Source organism: Hibiscus syriacus, unplaced genomic scaffold (genome assembly GCF_006381635.1).
Source record: "Hibiscus syriacus cultivar Baekdansim isolate YM2019G1 unplaced genomic scaffold, ASM638163v2 tig00116997_pilon, whole genome shotgun sequence".
In the NCBI taxonomy this organism is placed as follows: domain Eukaryota; kingdom Viridiplantae; phylum Streptophyta; class Magnoliopsida; order Malvales; family Malvaceae; genus Hibiscus; species Hibiscus syriacus.
In genome coordinates this window covers 1,088,843-1,104,507 of record NW_024063513.1, presented here as the reverse complement: position 1 = coordinate 1,104,507, position 15,665 = coordinate 1,088,843, and the positions used below count along the sequence as shown (strand labels likewise).

Genomic DNA, 15,665 nt, shown 5'->3' with positions numbered 1-15,665 from the left:
TGGATTTGAAGCCTTTGCTGCAATATCTACATAATATAATCGTTGAATCCTGGTGAGCAGTTTTGAGGGATTTCAAGCAGACTGCCAAGGAATCAGCACTATGAGACATGTGAAGCTCATCTTCTTCTTCTTCTTTAGGATCACGCATAACAAAATAATTAAAAAATATCAAAACAACACAACTGACGATACAAAGAAAGAAAAAGAAAAACCCGACTGTGTGTTTGTGTGCGGCGTGTATACTCTCTCGCTTTCTACATGAATATATACAACAAGATAAACCGCCTAGTCATACAGGGCTAATTATCTCGACTGAAATTTAAAGATAACTTGATTAGCAAGTAAGGTTAATTAAGTAATTTCCTGGAAACATATTTTCGTTCTGACCATACGAACGCTACTATCGGTTCTTATTCTATTATAATTTTGTAAATCAGATAATTTACTACTGAATAATTAGCTTTAGCTTAAATTTAATAATAAATATATACAAATATTAATATATATATATATATAAATATAAATATATAAATTTTATAATTAACGAATGAATAATAATTTCGCCCACCATATCGGATTAATTAGATCAAATCCTAACCTAGAAAAAAAAATCATGTTTACCATAGTGGATGATCTTGTTTGGTTGGTACCCTTATAGAGAAGCACCTAACGATGGAGCCCTAATTTCATAATATCTGCAATTATAAAGATAGAGTCAAATTTGAGTTGTAAAAAGTAAAAGGCTTAATACAAAAATAAGTATCTAAATAATTTTTCATAAAATATGTGTTTAACGTTTCTAACATTACAATTTTAAGTGTCTGAACTGTAATTGTCATTAAATTTCACCATTATCTGATATGTGTCATACATATAAAATTTTAAAAAATATTTAGAGAAACTTAATATTATTGTTAAGGTTATAGTTAGATTGGTGGTTAGTAAGTTAGAGTTTATTATAACTGCTTTGTAATTGATGGAGTTTTAGAGTTTATCGTCTGAGTTCATTTCTGCTGTATAAATACAGTTCATTGTTTTGTTAATGAGATGAGGTTGTTTTGAGGTTATCATTCTTGAGTTTGTTCTACAATCTTTCAATAATAATAAAAACAAAATAAAACTACAAAATTATTTTCTCCACCATCGATCGATCATCGTCGATCTGTGACTGTCACTATTGACACTATCATAATTGTCTCATTGTCACGGCCAAAACTTAGTCTCCACCCATTGTGAAACTGTGTCAGTCATTGTGGAAAGCACCGCGAAGGGCTATCAGATCCTTTGTTGTTTTCTTACGATTCTGACGGCTCCAATTGTCTATTTGTTAAATGACCGTCACCATTGAGTTCTTCGTTCTTCTCCGAATAAAACCCAACCAGTGGTGACCACTCACCATCAGAGGTGAGCGGATGGAAGGGAGTGGGGACGATGCAGAGTTGATTTTTTTATTTTAAATTATATTTTTTATTTTAAAAAAATAGAATGGTAGACAACTAAAAGTATAATGGAGAAAAAGTTAGATACATATTTTTAATAAAAAAAATTAATTAGACATTTTATTTTTAAAGAAATACAATGGTAGACAATTAAAAATATAACGGAGAAAAAGTTAGATACACATTTTTATAATTTTTTTAATTAGACACCAAAAGTAAATTTAGAGTATAATTTAGACAAGGATTTCTGTATTAAGCCAAAAGAAAAACCTATTCATTCTTCGTTAACATGAAGGGAGATATTTATCAAGCACTTGAGTAGAAACACATGTCTGTTCTTTAATCATTTTCAATCTTCATGATTTTAAGCATTGGTTCTAACTAAATGCAAAGCTCAATCAAGTACTTCAAATTTGAATCCACAACTTAGATTGAAAATGACACTCTCTCTTCGTTGAGCCAATAGCATTGATGGGGATCATGGCTTGATACAGCAGTTCATACAGGTGAAGTTTTTCTTCTGCATAAATATTGCATCAAATGTTTTAGCCATAATTAAAACAAGGATTTATTTCTGAAATGAATATATATATATATATATATATATATATACTGGAACAGTTCCTCCGGAGTTTTGACTGAAATCTGAGTCGTGGTCGAGACGAGGACGGAGCAACAGAGTCGTGTCGTTCCCAAGGTTATGCATAACATCAACCTTACATTGTTTTCTTTTGTCACGAGCTCGCGAGAAAACTACTGAATAATCGGTGACCCCTTTCTCTTCCCACTCTCCGTCCCTTCATTGTTTTGTCCATGCAAAATAACTTTCATTTATTCACACACACACACACACGCACACATATACACCTTTCAATAGCTAATAGGCAAACACATTTTGGATAATTTAATGGCATTGTAGCACAGGAGATTACCTCTGTGGGATGAGACTTGGTGGAGACGAATTGATTAAGAGACTGATTATTACTCAGTTGATTATTGATCTTTCAAATCAATGTGTTTATGATGAGGAAAAGGGATGGGGTTTGTTTGGACTTACAACAATGTAACCAAGTTAGGTTACATAACCCATTAATCGAGACATCTTCAGTTTGTATAATCTTTCAAAGGCTTGCTGTCTAATAACCATCTTCTGTTCTTTCTCACTGTTTGTTGATTTACATAGGACTCGGATGAGGTTATGTCTCCCTATTTATGTTCATTTCCAACTCTTTGAAATAAGTCAACCATTTATTACAATAATATTTAGCTGATTACTGAAATCAAAATTTATTATTATTATACGAATTTGACAGGTTAACTGTATTCATTTAAAAAACTTAAAAGACAATGTTATTGAAAATAAATGATTAGATATTCTAAACATAGACAAAAATTAGATATAAATGTAAAAATATTTTTTAAATAGTTTAAAAGGTAACTATTCATATTTTTTTATCAGACTATTGATAATACACATAATCTACAAATATAATTACTCAAATATAAATTTAATAAATATGAGTTTATTAAGAAAAACAATATAATTTATGCTTTTAATAATATCATTTTAAATATTGAGAAAAATAATTGTTTTGTAATTTGATTTTCTTAAATTTATTTGTGATCTTAAAGAAAACTCATGACGGATTATAAAAATGAATATTTAATTTTACAAACAGGTATTTTTGAAAGAAAAAAAAATGATAGATACATCAAGTTGACAAAAATCGACAAAATTAATGAATTAAAACGAAAATCAATCACACAGCTAACTTCAAAATATTTTAAAAATAAAAAAAGAAAGAGGTAGAAGATCAATTCAACCAAATTTTCTTTTACTATTATTTTATTTAATGACATATGCTTTGTAACTTATAAAGATTTATATTAAAAATAGATATTTAAAGTATATATATTTTATTTAAATATCTAAATATTTTTTATCAAAATAAATAATTAAAGTATATAATCATTTTTACCTAGATACTTAAAGTTAACGTGTAATATTAATTTAAAAACAATACTTACCTTAACAAAACAATATTTTAAATACATATATAAAAATATATATTTTAATTTTTGATACTAAACTCAAAGTCAACTTGATATGAATTTTAAAAAATAAACAGAAAGTGATTTAATGATGTTAAGAGTAGAAAGTATAATTACAAGACAAATGAGAAAAAATGTATATGAGGTAATAAAATATTAAAAAGACAACGAGTTTTGAATTGGATATAATTAAAAGGCAAATGATATATATATATTGTAATAAAAATGAAATTCATAACGGAGGTCTTCTATAAAAATTACTCTTAACCTGTCGTTGGAACAATCTATTATCCTATCTCCCTTTACATCATTACGTATGTGAATAAGATCAATTAATTTATTTATTTTGTAATAATTTAACTAGTTATGGAATTACTTTAAATATATGTAATAATAAAAAAGAGAAAAAGAAAGGAACGGAAAAGAAGGGAGGAGGAGGGGGGCTGGGTAGGTGTAAATGGGGTTCCTTTATAAACGACTGAATTTTGGTTATCACGAATTCTTAATGAAATTTCACAGAACAAAACCCTAATTCTATCGATTCGGTTTGGGCCTCGAAATAGATCTCTCTCCTTTTTTTTTATCACTTTCCGTCCAACTCTCTCGTCCTTCAATCTCCGTCGTTCGATCCATCTTTCCTTTCTGTTCTACACAGGTATCATCTCCCTCTTTGATTCATGCCTTTCCTTTTCGTCATTTCTTTTAAAAGGACTTCCTGGATTTCAGTATTTCTTCTTAAGAACGTGTGTGTGATTGATCATGTCTTGGATCCTTCTTTGTGTATATTCAGAATTTCTATCGAATCCGCAATGTTCTGTCGAGAGAATTGCGAATTCCTTCCCCTTTTAGGATGTTTGGTGATTTCTCGATTGAATTGGCTTCTTGGAATATTTTTTATTGGATTAAGGATAATAGACTCGGTTGCAATATGGTGTCTAGATGCATGCGTTATTATTCAGGGAAATAGAATCGAAGATTTCCCGTCTTGTTTTTTAACCCAAAATTTGAGCTTTTTAGGGGGGGAGGGGGGAAATTCAAAGCTGCAGGCGACTGTTCTTTATCACAAAGAAATTCGGGGTGTTAGCGTGCAGTTTATCTTATCTATGAATTCTATCTTTTTTGGGTGAATTTAAATTTATCTACTGAAATAATTTTTTTCTCCTCTTTTTGGATTAGAGAATTGTAGTCCTCTGTAGGAAGACTTTGCATTGCCATGTGAATCATGTGGCTGCCATTCTGCTATTTGCTTTTAAGACTTTCCGATCCAAGAAGCCTTGCAATTCATACGGGATAGGATTTAGTTTGTTGAACATTAACGAGGATCAATTTTTTTTGCTTTCTTTTTGTAAAATATATTAAAAGGTGGAAGAAAAAGGAGCCACCAGAAGCTAAATTTGCCTGCCAAAGTTTTATTCTCCTGTTTCTTGTCTCTCAAATATTAGTGTTTTACCTGCTTTGATTATGGCTTCAATTTCTGCAAGTGTCTCTGAATGGAGAGTCCCAATGCTAGAGAAAAATATCTGGGTTTTTTTTTTCATTCTATTGCCAACCCAAGAATATAATATCTTAATCTGGTGAGTTGGGTTCTAATGGGAACTTTCAAGCATGGTAAGGAAGCTTTATAAAGAGGACAAAGGAATTCGTCAGCTTAGTAAATTAGATCAATGAAGGTTTCATTTGTTTTAATATTCTGGATCATGTATTAGTCTGATATGCTAGAGTGAGGCACTAGCTGTAACATTTATGGTCGTGGAATGAGCTTGAGAGTCAGTTCATTAAATTTTAGCTTTTCTAAATGGAGATCATATTAGGCCAAAACAAAGAGAAACTATGTAAGGGTTTTTTAAAGTATTTTCTATTGTTATTTCATTCTCTGAATTCTTTAATTGATTCAAATTGTAGTTATCATCATATTCTGCAAAGGGAATTTTTCCTTGTGAAGATTGTCTGGGAGTATGACACGCTGTTAATATGGCATGCTTTCATTGATACTTTTTTAAAGTATTTTCTATTGTTATTTCATTTCTCTGATTCTTTAATTGATTCAAATTGTAGTTATCATCATATTCTGCAAAGGGAATTTTTCCTTGTGAAGATTGTCTGGGAGTATGACACGCTGTTAATATGGCATGCTTTCATTGATACTCTGTTAATATGTCCTCTGAAGTAATTGTGCACATTGTGTAAGAAACATGTAAACTCAGTGTGTAGTTCTTGATTTTTATTTTGACATGCGTTCTTTAACTGAATGCCGGTTATCACTTGTGGTCAACGCACAAGATAAAAAATTGTTGGAGCTTTTGCATTTCACCACATTTTTATTTGATAAAAATTGTGAGAATTAAAATAAAAATGCGATGACCACTGCACTTGCTGTTTGTTGGCTGCTAACTCTTTCCATACATCATTGATTTTATAAACTATTGTCTTAAACCTTTCAGGAGTTCAATTAGCCACAACAATGTCTCCTGCATCCAAGTCTAAGTCGAAAGATAAAAAATCCAGCGAGGAATCTCAGAAGGCTTCTTCAAAGCCTTCTGGGCCTGCTAATGCTGTTTGTGGTGTACCGGCTAGTGCATATGATCCACTTTTGGGAGCATTCCATACCATTGAAACGGTGCCCTCATCATCTGCTTCACCTCTTCAAAGCAATGGTCGCTTTCGGAACATAGACGAAACAGATGAGCATTTGGGGGGCTCACTTGGAGCTGGACTCGAGTATGATTCTATATCTAATAATGGTAGTGGTCAGGTGAGCAGAGAGCACAAGAGAAAGCAAATCTTCCTGTCCGGCAAGAAATAATACCAGGAGCTGACGATGATAAGCGAGAAAAAATTCGTCAAAAGAATGAGAGGAAACATCAGCGTCAGAAGGAGAGGCGAGCACAGGAGTTGCATGAGCGGTGCAGTGGTTATCTCATGTCGAGAAAGCTTGAAGCACTTGCTCAGCAGCTTGTAGGAATGGGATTTTCACATGATCGGGCTACAATGGCTCTTATTTTCAATGAAGGCAAAGTGGAGGAATCTGTGGCATGGCTTTTTGAAGGAAGTGAAGAAGAAGCAGTCAAGAACGAGGTATCAACTATTGATGGTGGGAACTTGAAAATTGACATATCAGAAGAGCTTGCACGAATTGCTGACATGGAAATCAGATACAAGTGCACAAAGCAGGAGGTTGAAAGAGCAGTTGTTGCTGCTGAAGGTGATCTTGAGACAGCAGCAGAATCCTTAAGATCTTTAAAGCAGGAGCCACATGTTCCACCAAAACCAGAAGAAACTTGTGATCCCCCGACTGCTAGTAACAATAAGCTGTCAGTTTCAAGTAGTCAGAACATATCCATAAGGCCAAAACCAAATCTATCTACTGCAACACAGCAAAGGAATGAGAAAGATTTCAACTATGCAAAAACAGCAGTTACAGCTGGAAGTTCTTCAGAATTAGTGAGTAAAAGTTTCCAGCCTTTAAAGAGAATACAGCCGAAGTTGGAATTGGCAAAACCCCAACAAAGTGCAGTGCCAGCTGAGAAAAGGTGGCCGAATTCTGGATCAAATCCTTCAGTTTCCTATTCGTTGGCATCACCTTTGCAGACCTCACCACCAACAAAGACAGAAAGTCGTAATATGGCCACTGAAAGTGATTTTAGGAAATTTCATCCCTCAATTAGGAAACCGGTTATAATGATGCAGCGACCCCAATCTGTAAATACAAAGCAGGTTCCAGCTACTAGTATAAGCTCATCTCCTCCTGGATCGACCCCCTTTATGTATCCAACCAGTAGTGTTGAAATTACAAAGTCTAATGACTTTATGCCCCATATTGCAAGTGCTAGAAGCCATAGTTTCAACAACTTGAGTTCAAATCAGATGCATCATCAGCTTTATCATCCACAGCAGCAGCACTTTACAAGCAGCAGTAGTCCAGTAGATTCTCCAGGAACTAGCCGAGGAAATAGTTTATGGAGTAGAACAGGTGCGTCACCAACGCTAGCAGCTGCATCTTCACTTGGACTTTTCACAGGTTCAGGTTCTACAAATTCATCTGGAGCTTCTTCCCCAGTTGACTGGAGCAGTGGTAGCTCGATGGCACAGTTGGATTATACCAATATTGATTGGAGCTTGGATCGGGGATTGTCTACTTCTCTGAGACCTAGTGGAATTTGGCTAGGACTGATGTCTCCGTTGAAGAGTGCTCACTTGTATTATCCTAATGCCAATGGACTAAGTGCTAAACCAGCGATGAGATTGACATCTAATGGGAGGGTTGTACAGATTGCGGGTTTGCAGGACAGATTGGCTCCTGTAGAAGCTTCTCCAAGTACAGGATCTCATGAGGGGACTTCACCGTTTGAAGGGAATGATCTTTTTAGCTTACCCAGGCAGTATGTTTCTTCTCCCACACTCTAGGTTGGGTAAAATATTGTATGAAATAAAAATGAAAGATGCAAAGACAAAAATGTGCTTTTATTTGGTGTCAGTGTTGGATCTTCTTGTGCCGTTGCTAATGTGTTGCTTTCAGGTGAATATAAACCATTTTAGTTTTAAAAAAATGAAAACATCCCGATACACGACACTCTTTAATGTTCATCTCAATCTCAATCTCAGCCGGAAAATAGCGTTGAGGCGTTAGAAGCAGCCCATGTAGCCAAAGCTGCTGCAGAAGAAATTATTAGGTAATGACATCATTGTGCTAACAAGGTCTGGTGTAGGTTTCCATCTATTTCCCCAGAGGTAAAGAAAATTCTAAAATGATCTTCTCAACCTTAACCTTATAAACTGAAAGCTCGGATCTGATGAAGCCCCAGAGTTTATGCTGTTCCAATTGAGAGAGTTCTTAATTAAATGGAACACAAGTTTAGGATTGTCTCCAAATAAAAGACAACTTTTCATGCCAACCTTAAACTGCATTTCTGTAAGATCAGCATAATCCACTTTTTCTACAGCAATCTAATACTGTCTTCCTCGCAGATGGATAAATCTGAAAGATGACTAAAGATTTTGCGGAATAACCTTTTCCACCTTATTCTTTTCCAATCATAACAAGTCCTTTATGTCGGAAAACAGGAGCATTGATGGAGAGGTATCCGCTTCTTTGTGTAGGCCTGTAATGAACTAAACGTTCAACGAACCATTCATGAATCGTGCGGCGGGAAGTTCGTTTATGTTCGTTTATTTATTAAATAAACGAACATGAACAAGATTTTGTGTTCGTTTAATTAAATGAACAAACACGAACAAATGGTTCATTCGTTCATTTACGTTCATGAACGTTCGATTATATGTTCGTTCATTTATGTTCATTTATGTTCGAAAAGAGGGCAAGTTGAATATGTTACGAAGATTATTGAAGTTGTTTGGATTTCAAGAAGATTGTTTTGGTGAACAAATTAACTTTAAAACTTTATTATGTTCATATAGCTTATTTATGATTTATGTATGTTTTTGTCGTATTCAAACAAATTAACTCTAAAGTTGCAGGTTATATTAATGAATTTTAAGTAGGTATTCATGTTTTTTACTTTTTTTACATTCATTTGTTGTGTTCGAATAAGTTCATTTTTTGTGTTTGTGTTGTTCGTTTATTTTCGTTTATTGTGTTCGTTTATATTCGTTCGTTTGTGTTCGTTTACGTTCGTTTATCATTTAAATGAACGAACATGAACAAGTTATATTCCTTAATGAACAAATATGAACAATTTTTTTGTTCGTTTATATTCGTTTATTTATTAAATGAACGAACAAGAACATACCTCTGTTCGTGTGCGTTCGGTTCGTTTACAGTTCTATCTATGTGTAAGACGGCTCTTGAGAACAAAAGGAAATGCCTGTAAGCAGTAAAAGCACTATCGACCAATTTAGCAATCACCGCCTCGTTCATTTCCGAAACAAAAACGAAGGTTTCAGAGGAATCTCTCCTTTTGTTCAGAGAAGTACAATATCAACCCAAGTGGTATGCCAACAATGGCATCATTGACTCACCTGCTTTAGTCTCAACATCTGAATTTCCAAAAACCACCTGTGCATTCGCTACTCTTGATACATATGATAATAGACATGCACCTACCGGAATACCTTTCCTTGCACAGAACAAATACGTTTCTTGTATTCTTTCATTCTGAGAAAAGATGAAGGTGCGGGTAATTACTGCGTGGCAGAACCAATTTCATCATCACACTCAACAAGATCTGGAACACTCCCCAGCGAAGTAAAGAGTCGGTATCCGTTTGACTCAAATTCCTTTGTGATCTTAGATAATAGATCCTGTGAGCAAATCGAGTAACTAGATTGTCCACGATTACATTGATTCACAACTGACAATAGAATGGCTTCCAAAGTTTGTAAGCCTCCTTGATAATTTCTCCGATTTTTCAACTAATCTCTCAATAGCATCTACTTCATTGTCAACGGCAACAACCTGCAAATTATTAACCGAATCATCTAAAACTGGGACAGAAGCAACCACAGTTCTGGTGCTTAAACCAGCTTCCCCCTTCACAAGGGAGTTGTTCATTCGTGGATGTTGTAGGGTTTCCTTTCCTGTATCTGGCAAACTCAAAGCTAACGTAAAGTGACTAGGAAGATCAACTGGAAGCAAATCTCTTGGAACTTTACATTGATCATTTAACAATAAATTCTGAAGCCTTTCTCCTACAGGAGGAGAAAGTGCATCGCAATGGATCAGAACATCCGATGAATGTACGACCCTTTTGCCGATGAAATGCCCCCAAATATAACGTTTCTACGGTCCAAAGCATAGTTGTCCACAAGAAGTAAAAAACTCAATAGGAGAGTGAGTGAAGCTAATATATTTAGGCAAGGAGCAGACCACTAATAGCATTGCAGGCTCAATATTCATGATATTGTCCAATTTTTCATTGGAAAAAAAGCAGCCATAAAACAATGCCAACCTCCCTCTAGCTTCAATATATTTCTTTAATTGCTATGAGAAACAAAAGAGTAAAATATCTAATTTTCCAAAAACAAAGTTGGTAGATAATAAATACATTGTGATTGGTGAATTGGAATTTGTGTAAAATTAAATTAATTTTTGATTAATTCCAAAATATGTCACAAAGGTTGTGTAGAAGTAGAACAAAGTTAGCGGAGATTGACCTTCAAAATAAACATTAAATCCTTTTCACTCAACCTAAATTGAAAAAAGGTCTGCTTTTAACTCATTCCACCTTCTTGCTATCATCTTGAGATGTAACCGCAGTCTTTGACTCATCAAACTCCGATAACTGCATCGTAATCCCAATACAACATTAACAAACAAATCCTACAACAATTGTACAAGGATCCTACAAACAAATCCTACCACATAAAAATGGAGAAAATCATACCAAAGAAAACATATCTGAATATGAGAAGACAAGTAAATAATAGTAAAATATAGCTTGCCAATTTGACTAATCAGCAAAAGAAACGTAGCTTTAAGATTTGGCTAATCAGAGCAAACTAATAACCACCACAAAAACTCAAAGAAAGAAAGTGTTAGCATTCAATGTAAAATAGAAGATGCGAGGATCAATTGAAGTCTCCAAAAAACAGTTGCTAAGAAATAAAACTGGGTATATGGATAAAACCTTGGAAATAAACCACCATAAAAAAGTTGTTTTATTCAAAAGATCAAAATCAGCTGAAAAATGCAAATATTGTTGCGGAAGACGGCCATTGGATAGAGCAAAATCGCAACTGATAATTTGAGAAAATAAAAATGAAGATAAAAGAGACACAAAATTTACGTGGAAAACCCCTAAATAATATAAGGTAAAAACCACGGGCAATGGTAGAAGAATTTCACTATGAGAAAATGGGAATTACAACTTCTCTCGATCTACCAAGGAGAAAACAATGATAATTCTCTCTTGATAAAAATGAGAAAACAACTCCCAAGAAACTCTATAAATTCTCTCTAGTATTGGAAGAAAACTAGAATGCTTTGGGATGATTTTGAAGCTAAATGAGCTAGGGTATTTATAGTTAAATCTTAAGGACTAATTTGTAAATACCCTAAATTATAATGACTAAAATTAAGATTTTACCATTGTCCAAATTCAACTAAAAACCAAACAAACTTTCGGTGCATTAATATTGTTTGACTATTCATGCCAACTTGCTTGGCACTTTCGGTGACATGTATTTTCAACAATCTCCCACTTGAAGATTTGATTGGAACAATCATATCTTCACACCATTCTTTCTACCTTGTACCTTCATGTTGCTTAAGTTTCTATCAGGCCACAGGAGGATCGACACCAGGTAAATTTAACAGCATTGATTGCCTTAGTCATGAAATCTGGTATGTTATCTTTGGTATGGATCTTCTGCATATTTATTGTCCATTCTTCCACATTTTCACGAATGAAATGGCATTGAACTCGTATGTGCTTTGTCCTTGAATGAAATGTTGGATTCCTTGCTAGATGCAAGGCGCTTTGACTGTCACAAAATAGAGATACATACTCTTGATTGTGCCCAAGCTCCTCCAATAGCATCTTCAACCAAATTGCTTCTTTACTGGCTTGTGTAGCTGCTACATATTCTGCTTCTGTTATGGATATAACCACAACTGACTGTAATTTTGAAACCCAACTTACAGCTCCACCAGTAACTTTAAACACATATCCTGTAGTAGATTTGCTTTTATCCAAATCCCCTGCATAGTCAGAATCAACATACCCATTGATAAGTAAGTTTGATCCTCCGTAATATAATGCAATATTTGAGGTCCCTTTGATGTATCTCAGGATCCTCTTTAGTGTATTCGAATGCTCTTTGTCTGGATTTGCCCATGTACCGACTAACCACTCCTACTGCTTGTGCAATGTCTGGTCTTGTGCATATCATAGCAAACATTAAATTTCCCACTGCTGATGCATACGGTACTCGAGACATCTTCATCCTCTCTTCTTCACTGCTAGGACTCATACTGGAGTATAATTTGAAGTTAATAGGAAGAGGGGTATAAATTGGCTTACAATCTTGCATGTTGAATCGTGACAATATCTTCTTCAAGTAATTCTTTTGTGAAATCCAAATCTTCCTATTACTTCTGTCTAGGTGAATTTGCATCCCTAGAATCTTGTTTCCGGATCCCAAGTCCTTCATTTCAAATTCCCTAGCAGTTGTGCCTTCAATTCTTCAATATGATCTTTATTGGGTCCTGCAACCAACATGTCATCCACATACAACAGCAATATAACAAAATCGTTATCGCCAGACCTCTTGAAATAAGCACAAGGGTCTGCATTAAGTCTGTTGTATCAAAGGCACATAATGAAGAAATCAAATCTCTTATACCAACAACTCGGCGCCTGCTTTAGACCGTACAGAGATTTGTTCAACCTACAAACCAAGTTCTTCTTTTCTTTTTCTTCAAAACCTTCAGGCTGGAGCATGTAAATCTCTTTTTCAAGATTTCCATGAAGAAAAGTTGTTTTAACATCTAGGTGCTCTATATATAAATTCAATGTAGCACACATTGCCAAAACTACTCGAACTATTGTTAGTCGAACCACAAGAGAAAATATTTCATTGAAATCAATACCTTTTTTTTGAGCATATCCTTTGACCACCAGTCTTGCACGATACCTCTCAACTTGATCGTCACTATTTCGCTTGATTTTGAAGACCTATTTGTTACCAATTGGCTTCCTTCCTTGTGGTAGTGGCACAAGGTCCCATGTATTATTTTCATGAAGGGCTTCAATTTTTTCTTGCATCGCCATCATCCACAGTGAAGCATCTGAGTTGTTTATTGCCTCATGGTATGTTGATGGCTCACCGTCCTCTGTTAAAAGGCAGTATGCAACATTTCCTTCTATAACATAATCTGAGTGCCAATTGGGACGTCTTCTCACACGATATGATTGACGAGTTGTTGGAGCTTCAGAAATCTCTAGTTCTTGTTCATTATGTACTGGTTCTACTTCAGAAGAATCTCCTTGATCAACATCCTTTTCCACATGTATCTTTGTAGTTTTTGACTTTTCAGTGCTACCATTTTCTTCATTTCTTTGTAGTTTATCTTCTACAAAGATAACATCCCTGCTAATGATCACTTTGCGGGCATTGAGATCCCACAAGAATTTGTATTTCCTGGATTTTGGATATAGCTTTGAAATTTCTTGGGAGTTGTACATCACGTACACAATACTTCCAAATACATGGAGGTTTGAATAATCAGTTGGTTTACCAATCCACATCTCTATTGGTGTCTTTAGCTCTATTGCAGTTGATGGAGCTTAATTCACCAAATAACAGGCGATATTAACTGCTTCTGCTTAGAATGTTTTTCTAGGCCTGCATCCCTCAACAATGCTCTTGTTCTTTCTAACAAGGTTCTATTCATCCACTCTGCCACTCCATTTTGTTGAGGAGTGTTCGCCACTGTGAACTGTCTTTTGATGCATTCTTTCCTGCAAAAGTCATCAAATTCTTCGCTTGTGTATTCTTTTCCATTATCTGTTCTGAAACACTTGATCTTATTTTCAGAATCAAGTTCCACCCGCGCTTTGAAGTTTTTGAAAATTGAAAACACATCTAACTTATTCTTAATAGTGTACACCCAACATCTCCTGGAGTAGTCATCAATAAATGAGACAAAGTACTTTGCTCCACCTAGGGATGTAGCTTTTGCCTCTAGAATTTGATGTATTGAATTTCAACCGGTGCTGCTTACTTGTTATGCAATGCTCACACAAGGTAAGTGATACATTTGTTAAGCCTGGAAGTAGCTTTTGCTCCACAAGGACTTTCATTCCTTGTTCTGACATGTGTCCAAGTTTCTGATGTCATAGCATTGCCGAATCTGAACTACATGAGGCAACAGAGGCTTCTGCTTCTACCAAAGTCTCTCCCTTCAGCATGTACAAGTTTGCAGCTATATTTTCACCTTTCAGCACCACAAGCGCTCCACAGAACACCTTCATGATTCCTTTCCGTGTTTCAATATTGCTTGCATTATTATCCAACAATTCATAGGATAATAAATTTTTCTTCAGGCCTTTCACGTGCCGCACATCTCGAACAACTTTAATTGTTTCATCATACATCTTCAATTTGATGGTTCCCACGCCAATGATCTCTAAGGCATGATCATTGCAACTATACACATATCCTCCTGAGATAAGTTCATAATGATAGAACCATTCTCTTCTTGAGGTCATGTGATATGTTGCTCCTGAATCAATGGGCTATATATCTGCAAATATTTTTCTACCTTCCACAATGGTTGACGCTTCACAACATAGAGCATCTCCATCATCTGAAGTGTTTGCGGTATTGCCTTGTGGATTGGAATTTTTATTTAGACTCCAACAATCCTTCTTTAAATGACCCTTCTTTCCACATTTGTAACACTTTAAATTCTTCTTGCTCATCGACTTCGATCTACCATATTTGTGACTGCTGCTTTGGCCACGTTCTGTTGATCTCCCTCTCATCGTTGTCAATGCTTCTGCTTGTTGCAGATTTACTTGTCTGTCTTCCTTGTTCTTGCGCCTATTTTCTTCTTGTAGAACAACAACTGCAAGTCATCGAAGACTAGACTAGTGACATTATTGTTTGTCAACTTGATGATGAGTTGATCATACGAATCCGGTAGACTTTGAAGTAGAAGTTCAGCACGTTCTTGTTCTCCTATTTTACAGCTTAAGGATGTAAGCTGAGAAAATAAAGTGTTCAGTGTATTTAAGTGCTCCGTCACTGAAGTAGATTCTGGCATACGGAGAGTGTACAATTTTCTCTTAAGGAAAATTTTATTGTGCAGCGATGTGGCCTCGTACAATTTGGTGAGATGATCTCATAACTCCTTAGCTGTCTTCTTCTCCTCGATGCTTGACAATACTTCATCTGCTCATACTAGATGAAAGTTTGCCATAGCATTCCCGTCTATTTCGATCCATTTATTGTCATCTGTGAAATCCATTGGCCTTTCACTGATAGTTGCTAGACAACCGTCTTTCCTCAGGATGACCTTCATCTTCAATTTTCATAATTAGAAATTTCTCCCATTGAATTTTTCAATATTAAATTTCATTGCCATAGCTTCTTTTACGGATAGCTTCCACTATTTCACTATCATGAATAGTTCTCTGGAACCTTCAAAGAATGGGTAATAATTTCTTACTTTCTTATGTTGGAGGATCTACCTTTTGGTGGCAACCATAAAGA

General features: G+C 35.0%; 1 pseudogene; it reads left to right on the top strand.

Moving 5' to 3' along the window:
• The first annotated feature begins 4,006 nt into the window (after nt 1–4,006).
• On the top strand, nt 4,007–7,952 carry LOC120194426 (annotated as a pseudogene).
• The last annotated feature ends 7,713 nt before the right edge of the window (nt 7,953–15,665 follow it).